The sequence below is a fragment of the Sturnus vulgaris genome, chromosome 3, assembly GCF_052056855.1.
Source record: "Sturnus vulgaris isolate bStuVul1 chromosome 3, bStuVul1.hap1, whole genome shotgun sequence".
Classification (NCBI taxonomy): Eukaryota; Metazoa; Chordata; class Aves; order Passeriformes; family Sturnidae; genus Sturnus; species Sturnus vulgaris.
Window position 1 is genome coordinate 43,161,665 of NC_142245.1, and position 9,801 is coordinate 43,171,465.

Consider the following 9,801-nt stretch of genomic DNA (forward strand, 5'->3'; position numbering starts at 1 on the left):
CCTCCCGGCCTCGCCTGCTGAGATCACCAGACCAGATTGCCCTTCATTAGCCACCCAGCTCTGCCACGGTGCCAAGAGGAGCTGCATTCCAGACACCAGGGCTGAGAAGACTCTGCCCTGTACTTCCTTCTGTCTTGTAAGTGAAGGGGACAGAGCAGCACCTGATGAATGAACGCTGCTGGTGAAGTTGACCACGATAGGCAGGGTGAAGTGTGTGACAGCTGTCAGGATACAGAAAGTCTGAATGCTTGGGAATGTTAAACGCTCTGAAGTTGTGAAATGTCTCGGTCTTTCACTTCCTGTGTTGGTATTCCTCAGTGTTTTCCTCGCTGACCCCGGGGTTTTGGTTCCTGGATGACAGCAGTCACTTACCTGATCTCTCAGCCCCAGCTTTGGAACTGAAGACTATCCTATCATCCTTCCATTTCTCTCACTTCCCTTCCCTCCAGCCTTGCCTCTTTCAAGTATTCTGAAAATCTTTTCTCAGCTGTATTGTCCCTTTGCAGTCCCTAGCTTGCAAAAAGCAAACTTTTTATCTATACTTTCTATTTCCTACCTCAATCCAGTCGTTCCTGTAGCCTGGCCAGTCAGCTGTGCTCTGGCTGGCCTTTCTACCAGCTCCCCTTACTTCTCATGCTTCTAAAATCCCCTTTTCTTCTGTTCCTAGCACAAAAATTCTCTTCCCATTTTTGTCAGGTATCTATACCATCTTTTTGTAATGCTAAGTTGTAAGATTTTCAGGGGAAAAAAAAGGCCCTTTATTTTTCATCCTATGCATCAATTATTGTTTTAATTAAATGACTAAATAGTACAATAATGTTGTGTGCTCAGAGACTACATGACGTGTGGTAGAGCTGGATAAGATATGATCCATTCTGACGTAATGCTAGGTGTTAATAATAATGCACAATTTCAGCAAATGTTGCTATTTCAGGCCGTTCTGGCAGAACAGGCTGGTTTTACTCACCCCGGGGACAAGCACATGAACAAACTACCCCAAAGCCAGCAAGGGTGGGGATTTGCATTGCCTCATCTGCTCCGTGGTGAGTGCCTGAGTGTTGGGTCTTACTCTGTGGCACGTGTGGGGTAGTGCTCTGTGCTTGTGTCGAGCCGCGTGCTGAGCCTCTTACCTTGCCTTTATTGTGGTTATCATAAAAGCATTTATCTGCAGCTTATCACAATTACCACAACGGAGCCTGAGCACTCTAAATTCAAACCCTCTCTTGTGGGAACTTGTTTCATGCCAGTCTGCTTTTAAATCCACTTTGGTGTCCTTGTTTGTTGAGTGGTGCAAATGTGCAAGCATGTAGATGAAAGTTGGGCTGATCTTTTCTCCTCTCCAAGAATGCCATAGAGCTTGGGAGTTTTGGTAACAGACCAAGACAACTCTGCATTTTGAGTCAAAACAAAGCAGAATTTAACACTTTGCTTCAAGATTTGACAGCTTGATTTTCCCTCAGTCCAAAAATGTGAAGGAAAACTGATACCATAAGCCATTGAAAGTCCAGCCCTCAACAGGATTTGTAGTTCCCAGCTGAAAGTGCTGTTTTTACCCAGGGCAGGGCTGCACATTTTGTGCAGTTTTTAGGCCTAGATTAAGCAGTGGCACTACTTTCTACATGTGCTGAGAAGACAGATTACGCTGTGTCTTAACTGAGTGCTATTTGAGCAGTGAGAATGGTCGATTAAAGAGCTTTGAAGCCTTGAGATGCTACCAGCAGGGTGAGGTGAGACATATACATGTAATTTACCAGAAAAGGGTAATGTTTGTGAATTTCTGGGGAAGTGCAGGGGCCAAGGGTGATGTCGAAACTCCAGAGTGCAATTCTCTTGCTGCCATCATGGGCAGCTGTGGAATGATTACTGTCCTCCTCTTGAGCAATGCCAGAAATCCCTGGTGCTGTGCCTGTTTACAGCACTGGAAGGTAAATTGTTGACATCTGACTGGAAGCACATGTGCAGGGGTCTGAGGTGCACACACGGGCTCAGCCTGCAGAAAGCAGAGGGGTGCTCACAGATGACCTGTCTGATGTTGCTTAGGCAGGTGTGTCAGAGCCAGTTACAGAAGCACTTCTAGGGAAGTTCATCAGCCAGGCAATGTTTATTGACACCATTAGAAAAATGCTGATTTTTGCACCCAAGATCTCTGCTGTGACTGGAGTGTCAGACACTCGGAGCTCTGCTTAATCACAGCTTTAACACATTTCCTGAATCTGGATGTGTGGATCCTGTAAGAACAATAAATGCTTGCATTTCTGTGCTCTAAGGTTGGCAGTGAGGAGCTGTTTTGTGTGCTTTTGGGAAAAAATCCCGTCCTCACCCCAGTGCCACCGATTCCAGTCGTGTGACGATTTGCTCTGCGCTGCCTGGGCTCTGGAGATCACTCCCTACACAAATTAATTAAAAGATGCCTTAGGTAGGTGTCCAGCCGGCACAGAAGGAACCCAGCTCCGTTACTAGCCTGCAATCCCCAGTTTTCCAGCTGTCACTATGTAATACGGTCTCCCCCTCACGTAATTCCTTCCTGTAGTCCAATAGAAGTCCTTTAAAGAAGAAAAAAAGAAAGAAAGAGGAACAACAAGCAAGTAATCCTGTCATACGATCTGCCCCAGTAGTTTGGGGCCTGTTTCTCTTTCAGGGGCTGTGAGCATGCTTTGAGGTGCACAATAGAGATGCCTTCTCCATTGACTGGGGAGCTCAATGAGCCAAACTGGGCAGCGGCCCCGGGAGCAGCAGCAGCAGCAGCAGTGGTGCAGCGCAGCAAAGGGCCCAACTGTTCGCTGATTTAACACTCTGCCAGCTGCAGTCCCTGAGCTCGGGGAGCAGCGGCGGGCCTTTGAATATTACCTTTCAGCCAATTAGACATATGGCACTCCATAAACCCTCTCGTGGGCGCTCCCGTCCAGGGGACGATGTGCTGGGGACAAGGAGGGAGCTGCCTTACCTGCCGCCCTCCCGGCTGCGCCATCCCTGCCTCCAGGAGCAACTCCTAGCTCTTTCTGGCACTATTTTTACAAGTGAAGCAAATGAGTATGCAGACATCGAGAGGAGTGCAGGTGCTGGATGCAGAAGCTTGGCCTAACGATGAATTTCACCAAAAAACAACACCCATGAAGTTGTTAGCAGTGAACTCAGGGAGAGCACTGGGAGCTGTGCTTTGTCCAAAGGATGGGCAGCAGGCACCCCTGTACCACTGAGTCAGCCAGCACAGCCAGGGTCTGCCAGGGTGGGAGACGTGGGGCATGGATGTCAGGGATGCTTTTTTCTCAGAATCGGTGTAGAAGGAGAATGTATAGGAAAAAAGTGTTTATGTAGTTCAAAGAAAATACTTTTTACTCTTCCAGATTGATTGAATATTTTTATTAAGGCTGAAATTCTTATTTCCATCATGTCAGTTCCTTTATGTGCCTTATATTAAAGCACTCAAAAATGCAATATTAAAAAGCATATTAATTCGTGATAAAATATGGCAGATTATGGTAAGTTTTTAAAATTAAATATTTATTAAAATGTGTTTAAAATAATTTTATTACAAAAGCCAATTTACGTTAATACCAAGTGAATTGAAGCTAAGAAATTGTGACAAAATTAATAAAATTAGAAGTATAAGGATTTTCTTCTTGTAGCAATGTAAAAATCAAAGCATCCTGGAGATGGGGGATCTAATGGACAGAAAGATATTTACTTTAAAATCCTGACATAAAAATTTCAAGCTGGCATTTGTTCTTGACACTGTTAGTGAAATGAGTGATCCAAAACCGTGTGAATAATGCTTGTTTTTCCCACTGAAGATGAGAGACCTTCATGGGGTTTGCACACTATCAGAGCTCGACAAGAAGCTGTGTGTGGCATGCAAGAGAAGAGGGAAATGGGATGGGTTTGTTTCTGTAACTTGGGAGAGAAGTGCTCAGGCTAAGTTAGGCTGGTCTCTGAATGAGTGTGAGCAATTTATGCAGCTTTGGCTTTTGGTTTTTGGTTTTCTTCCCTAGTCTCTTCAATCATCATCGCAGTAGGATGTTCTCTGCTTTAAACTTGCAGTGCTCAGTAATCAGGCAGTAGTGATTGTCAAGGGCAATGAGACAAAGTGGGGTTTGGGGTGATCCAAATGTGCAGGAGTAGTCTTCAGATATTCACTCCTTTTCACACAAGAAGAAAGCCCTGAGCTTAGTTTTTTTAAAAGAAACTCTTTTCCAAAAAGCTCTTCCCTTGCAGTGTTTTGACCAGCTTCAGGCAGTGATGACAGGATTATGGAGTGGTAATATATAAGCTGGAATGAGAAGCTATTTGGAAGATCTCAGGATTGTAGTCAGACAAATAATTTAAGCTGGCATAAGTTGTCAGTATTGATAAAAGCAGTAGATCCACACTTCCTCTGCTTCTGACTACTTGTTCTCATCCTGTGCTATTCTCTTCCTTTCACAGTACTTTTACTAGCTTAATGGCAAACTGGAGCAGATTCAGCTGGAGCTGGTAGAGGACAAGGGTGTACCTGAATCTGCTTTCTCCAGTCTAATTCATTGCATGAATACAAGCCCATGTTTCAGTAGGCAGGACAAGGTACCACCACGATGGACAGTGACAGCCAGGAAACAGAGGGAGCAGGGCCACCTTTTCCCTGTGTTAGCACTATCTTATTGTCTCCACTGAAGTTTATTTAATTTCCATTAAACAAGGACAATTTCCCATTCTTAGCAGCTTTGAAAGGATCATCTTTCAAAGGAAGAGAATCGAGGAGATTTTACAAGGCACAAGTGTCTTGTCCAGCCAACAGCTGGTGAGCCAAGGTCAGGCATTCCTTTTGCTCATGGTTCCTGTGGTCAAAATTCCTCTGAAGCTCCATGCAGGTGTTGCTACCTCTAGATTTTGTTTAGATGTGCAAGCTTCCTCAGTGGGGTAGTTCAGAGCTGCTAAGCATGTTTTTGTTGACAACTTTCCCTTTATCAGAGTACATAGTTCTTGGATGAGAAAGAGACTCTGAACAAAAGTAGGGAACTGATAATTTTAAATATACCATAATAAACAACATTTTATTTTCCCCCTGTGGGATCATGTCATATATTTGCTTCACAGGTCTTGTATAACATGATTATTCTCTTTCTAATCTTTCTCTGCCAAATCTTCACTGAAGTGATCTTGCAAACTGCTCCTTTCAGTCTTTTTTTACTTGGTACAGTTTGGAACTTGCATATCTCTGCGCATTTGAATCCATTACTAATGCATAAGCATTCATCAGTTTGGCAGGAATGGACACGACACATCTGTAATTCATAAGCTTCAAGACAGTTTTTGGTGATGATGATTCAGGCATCCACTGAATGTCCAAATTCCCTTTGGCATCAGTTGTCCAGCCATAACTTGCTGGATCCAGCAGAGTGGGTTCACATTGCAGGAATCATCTCCAAATGCCTGCTTAATGGTTTGCATGCAGTTCATGCTGGAATAAGCAATCTTTGCATGGGGGAAGCTGGCTGGAGTCGATTTCATCCCTTTTGGCAGAGAAGGATTGATAATGGCATCAGTTGTTGCACTTTTAGGGACAAACAGATGGCATGTGAATTCTTGTAATTTCTGAAAGAAGCTTGATGAAAGCTCCCAGGGTTGTCCAAACACTGAGAAGTTATATTGATAATGACATTTTCTTTGCATGAGTTCTAGGGCTCCTAGTTTTCCTTTGTCTGAAAAAAACACTAACAGCATTGCATCCCCAGAAGACATGTGGGCCAATCAGTGCCCTGCATGCATCAGTCCCAGGGGAGCACGCTATTATATTTCTGTCAGTGAGTGATGCTTTGTGGCTGTTTTCTGGCTTTCTCATGCATTAGCCAAGATCTATAATTCTGCTGGGTTGTGCCCATTGTTTGAGAGTGCAGCATAACATGTATCTTCCTTCTCTGAGAAGTCCTGTGCTCTTGTGGTGGTGTCTGACTAGAAGAAAGAGAGGATCACAGTGGAATTAAGATGTACTTTACTGTTGTGATTTACACACACACACACACACACACACACACACACACACATTATCTTTAAAGAAAGAATTTCATGAGGTTTGACTTGCTGATGGGACAAGAGAAAAACCTGTCTCTAATTTGGATTTCATGTCCTGCAGTTGTGTCCTTGAAATATTTGCTGGTAGTGGATCTTCTTGGATTTCTCAGTACCTTTTGTTGTTATTGTCTGGGTAAATGCTTAACAATGTTTTAACTTTATGACTTTCTGCACCTTCGTATAGTTCAAATGAGCAGAGATGCCTTGTTAACACCACTCAGCCTTTGGACAAGTCTTTGTTAATAACACAGACAGATGGGATAGTGATGGTTTCAGGGGGGCTTTGGTGGATTGCTTTTTTTTTCCCCATCTGACTAAATAAACTAAGTCTTAGTCAAAGAGGTTTATCCGTTGCTCTGTTCTTGCTGATGGGCTTAAGTCTTCCTTCTATCCTGTTAGCATTGTATGAAGAAGCCATGTGCATTCGACTTAATTCAGTTCTGAGCACTGAAAAGGCCACAGCTCACTCTCACTGCGTACTTTGATGTCTGCTCTCCTCTGTAAAACTGATCTACACAGCACCACTTGGATGCCTATTGATTTTTACTTGGTTGCTTTCAGCTCTGTGTTCAGCACTAAATTATCTTTGGCAAGCATATCCATCAACAAGTTGTCTGGATACGTGATTTGTTTTCCCTTTGTCACCCTGGCTGATAACTACCTAGTGTCTCCTTCAAACCTGGTCTTTTGGGCTCCAAAGGTTTTTTCCCTCAGCAGAACTATTATTTATTAGTTTCTATCTTTTCCCTTTCAACAGAATCACTCTTGCTTTGAGATGGAAGTTATCATATCTGGATTGAGAAAGACACTTCATGAAAGATGCAAAGATGGCTTGGTATGCAAAAGGGTTTTTCCCTGTGAAATATACAAAATTTGGATTATCCATTTGGTATTTTTCAGTGCTGTTATTTTGGTTGCCTTTGCTTGAAAGTAAAATAGCAAGACCACCAGAAATTAGCGAACTCTTGCAGCCACAGTTTCTCCACTGAAAATGGCAAGGACCCTGGTTCTTTGCAATGTTCCCTGTGCATGAGCACATGGTGTATTACACCTTACAGGCAATTACTACTCCTCTGTCTTCTCAAGTATTTCAGGTGGGGGAAATGTTTTAGAGGGCTGTGGGTTTTAAGTTTTGTGCTTTTTTTCTATTTGAAACCAAATTCATACTAATTGGATCCTGGTTTTTTGTTTTTTTAGAAGTGTCTCCCGGTGCAGATGTTGCTGATTTAACCCTTTCACCCCAAAAGATCTATTTTTGCCATAGTTATTCATACTTTTCATAATCTTGAATATGTGATGCTTCACTTTTGTTCAAGCCTCAGGCAGCATCCTGAAACAGAATCTGGTTGCACATTTAGGCAAATTTCAGAAGAGTTTTTTTACAAATGAACAGTCAAATATGACTTTAGGTTAGAGCTTGGCATTCCAAAATTGCATGAAGTGTTTGGACCCTCACATGCTTTCTCTGCTGTTTCAGAATCGTTGACTCCTCCTCTCTCCACTACTTACTTTCACTGATGTAACAAATTTGCAATAAACGATGAGTACAAGAGGCAGCAGCAAAGTTCACCATCATGTAATCATAAACAAAATGAGCACATGTATAATGCAAACTGATATTGTGGCATTCAGTTTTCATTTATTTGGTTACCATCTTGGAAAATCTAATCAGATTGACAGCAATAATTTGTCATCAAACTGCTGAAACGCATAGATAAGTTCTGTAACAACTGCCAAACCAAAGAGATAATGAAAAGTCTGATGATTCATATAAAAATAAAATATAATAAATCCATCCTAACTCAAAATTTGGCCCTTTGAATTATACTACTTAATTACCAGTCATTGATTAAGAAGAAAAGTGCTCCATTTTCACCTCAGAGAACACTCAAACAGGAATAGGAGGAGGAATACAGATATTCTTTTCACTATCCCTGACTTCTGCTAATCCCAGAGAGTGTGAAATTCTGCCAAAAAGGTAGAACTTGACAACTTCACTAAGATACAACAGCAAAATAATGCAAAGATGGATTTCCATCTTTCCATCAGAACTAACTCCTTTCATTCAAATCTTTGCTTTATTCAGCTCACATAAATTTCTGATATTGCTATTATTTTTCTGTCTCTCCTTTAGACTCAGATAGGGACAGGTAGATACTGGATTTTCATGTACATAGTCTTGAAAACTGAAACCTTTCCATTCATTCTTTACTGTCTCTGAAATAAGAAGTGACTAGACAGATCTGGACCAGGAAAAGGTTGAAATGGAAATGTTCCTGGGAAGAATTTCATCTTTAATAAAACGACATATTTAGCAAAAAATTATGTGCTTGCAAATGCCTTCATTAGGCCCAGAGAGCAGTATTTGGTAGTGCCATAAATGAAACAAATATTACCCTCAGAAAGCAACATCCTGTGCACAACACTGTTAGTATAGTTCTCCCACTCACCTTTCTTTGATCACCTGCCTTTGCATGGTAGGTTTAATGGGTGGACAAACATGCAAGACTAAATAATCTGATTAATAAGGCAGATTGACTGCCTGTATAGTGCTTTGTATTTTTGCTTTGATTTAGATGTTTCAAAGGTCCATAATGAGCAAGGCAGGGAAACTTGAGAATCATCCACCTAAACAAATTAGTTTAAAATTTAGGGCAAGAAATTACTGGCAAGAGTAGAGGAACTGGAGGAGCATGATGTCTGCAGGATTTCTCCTTTGTGTTTGTATACTCTGATTTTTAATAAAATGTTGGCTCTAGGCAAGGTTTTTCCCCATGTCTGAGCCGTTTGTAATGTCCTCCATACAGATCCCCTGCACCTTTAGCCTTTGATAGGGATTTGTCTTCAATGAGGCCACAAACAGAACCACCTTCCTCAACCCAAGTGTCTATTTACATGAGACCTGTAGGAATTTAATAATTTGTAGTGTAATTTCAACTTCCATCAAACCTGGTGGAGAGTGGCCAGTCTACTTGAGAGCTGAGGGTACATGAATCTCGGCAAATGTGTAGAAAAATTATTGAACAAACTTCTTTTTTAGTAAACTTGGTTTAAAATGGTTGCTAAATATCAGGCTCTTATCTCTGTGCAATAATATTCCCTCCTCCTAGTGCCTTTGTTGCAGTTGTGAATCCTTGATGCTTTGGGCACTTTCTTATCTGCTGATGTGTCCACTTAGGATTCTGATGTGAAGGTCACTTTTTCTAACAGCTTATCTCCTTTGAAAATTTAGGCAGGTACAATGAACAAATGTGAGATTTTGTCCCCTTTCAAACATGCTCTGCATGCTTGAAACCATGAGTCATTCTTGCCTTTTTTTTTACCCCCATACCTTCAAAAACTTGAGAGTGAAACACAGGTAGTATATCTGTCTTAGAGCAGGACAATTAAGGTAATTAGCCAAAGCAACCATTCAGTCTGTGTAAAGCAGAGCTGAGGAAAATAGGAGGGATTTCTCAGCATGAAAGAAGTAATTGAAGTTACCTCCATGCTCTCAGTAACTGCTGTCAACTTGAGAATTTAGCCACATGCAAACCAAAAAGAACAATGCCCAAGCAAAAGGAAAAGGGAAAACAAGGCATTTAAGACTATCACAGAGGAGATTAGATGAAGATCCCACTACAGGAACTCTTGACACTCCAGCGAAAGCTTAAGAGACTGCCCTGAATTAAATGTGTCAGAAGTGGAACTAACAAAAGCCACTGTGCCCAGTAGGCTGAGCTGGGCTCCCCAGAGGGCTCACTGCCCATCAGAAAT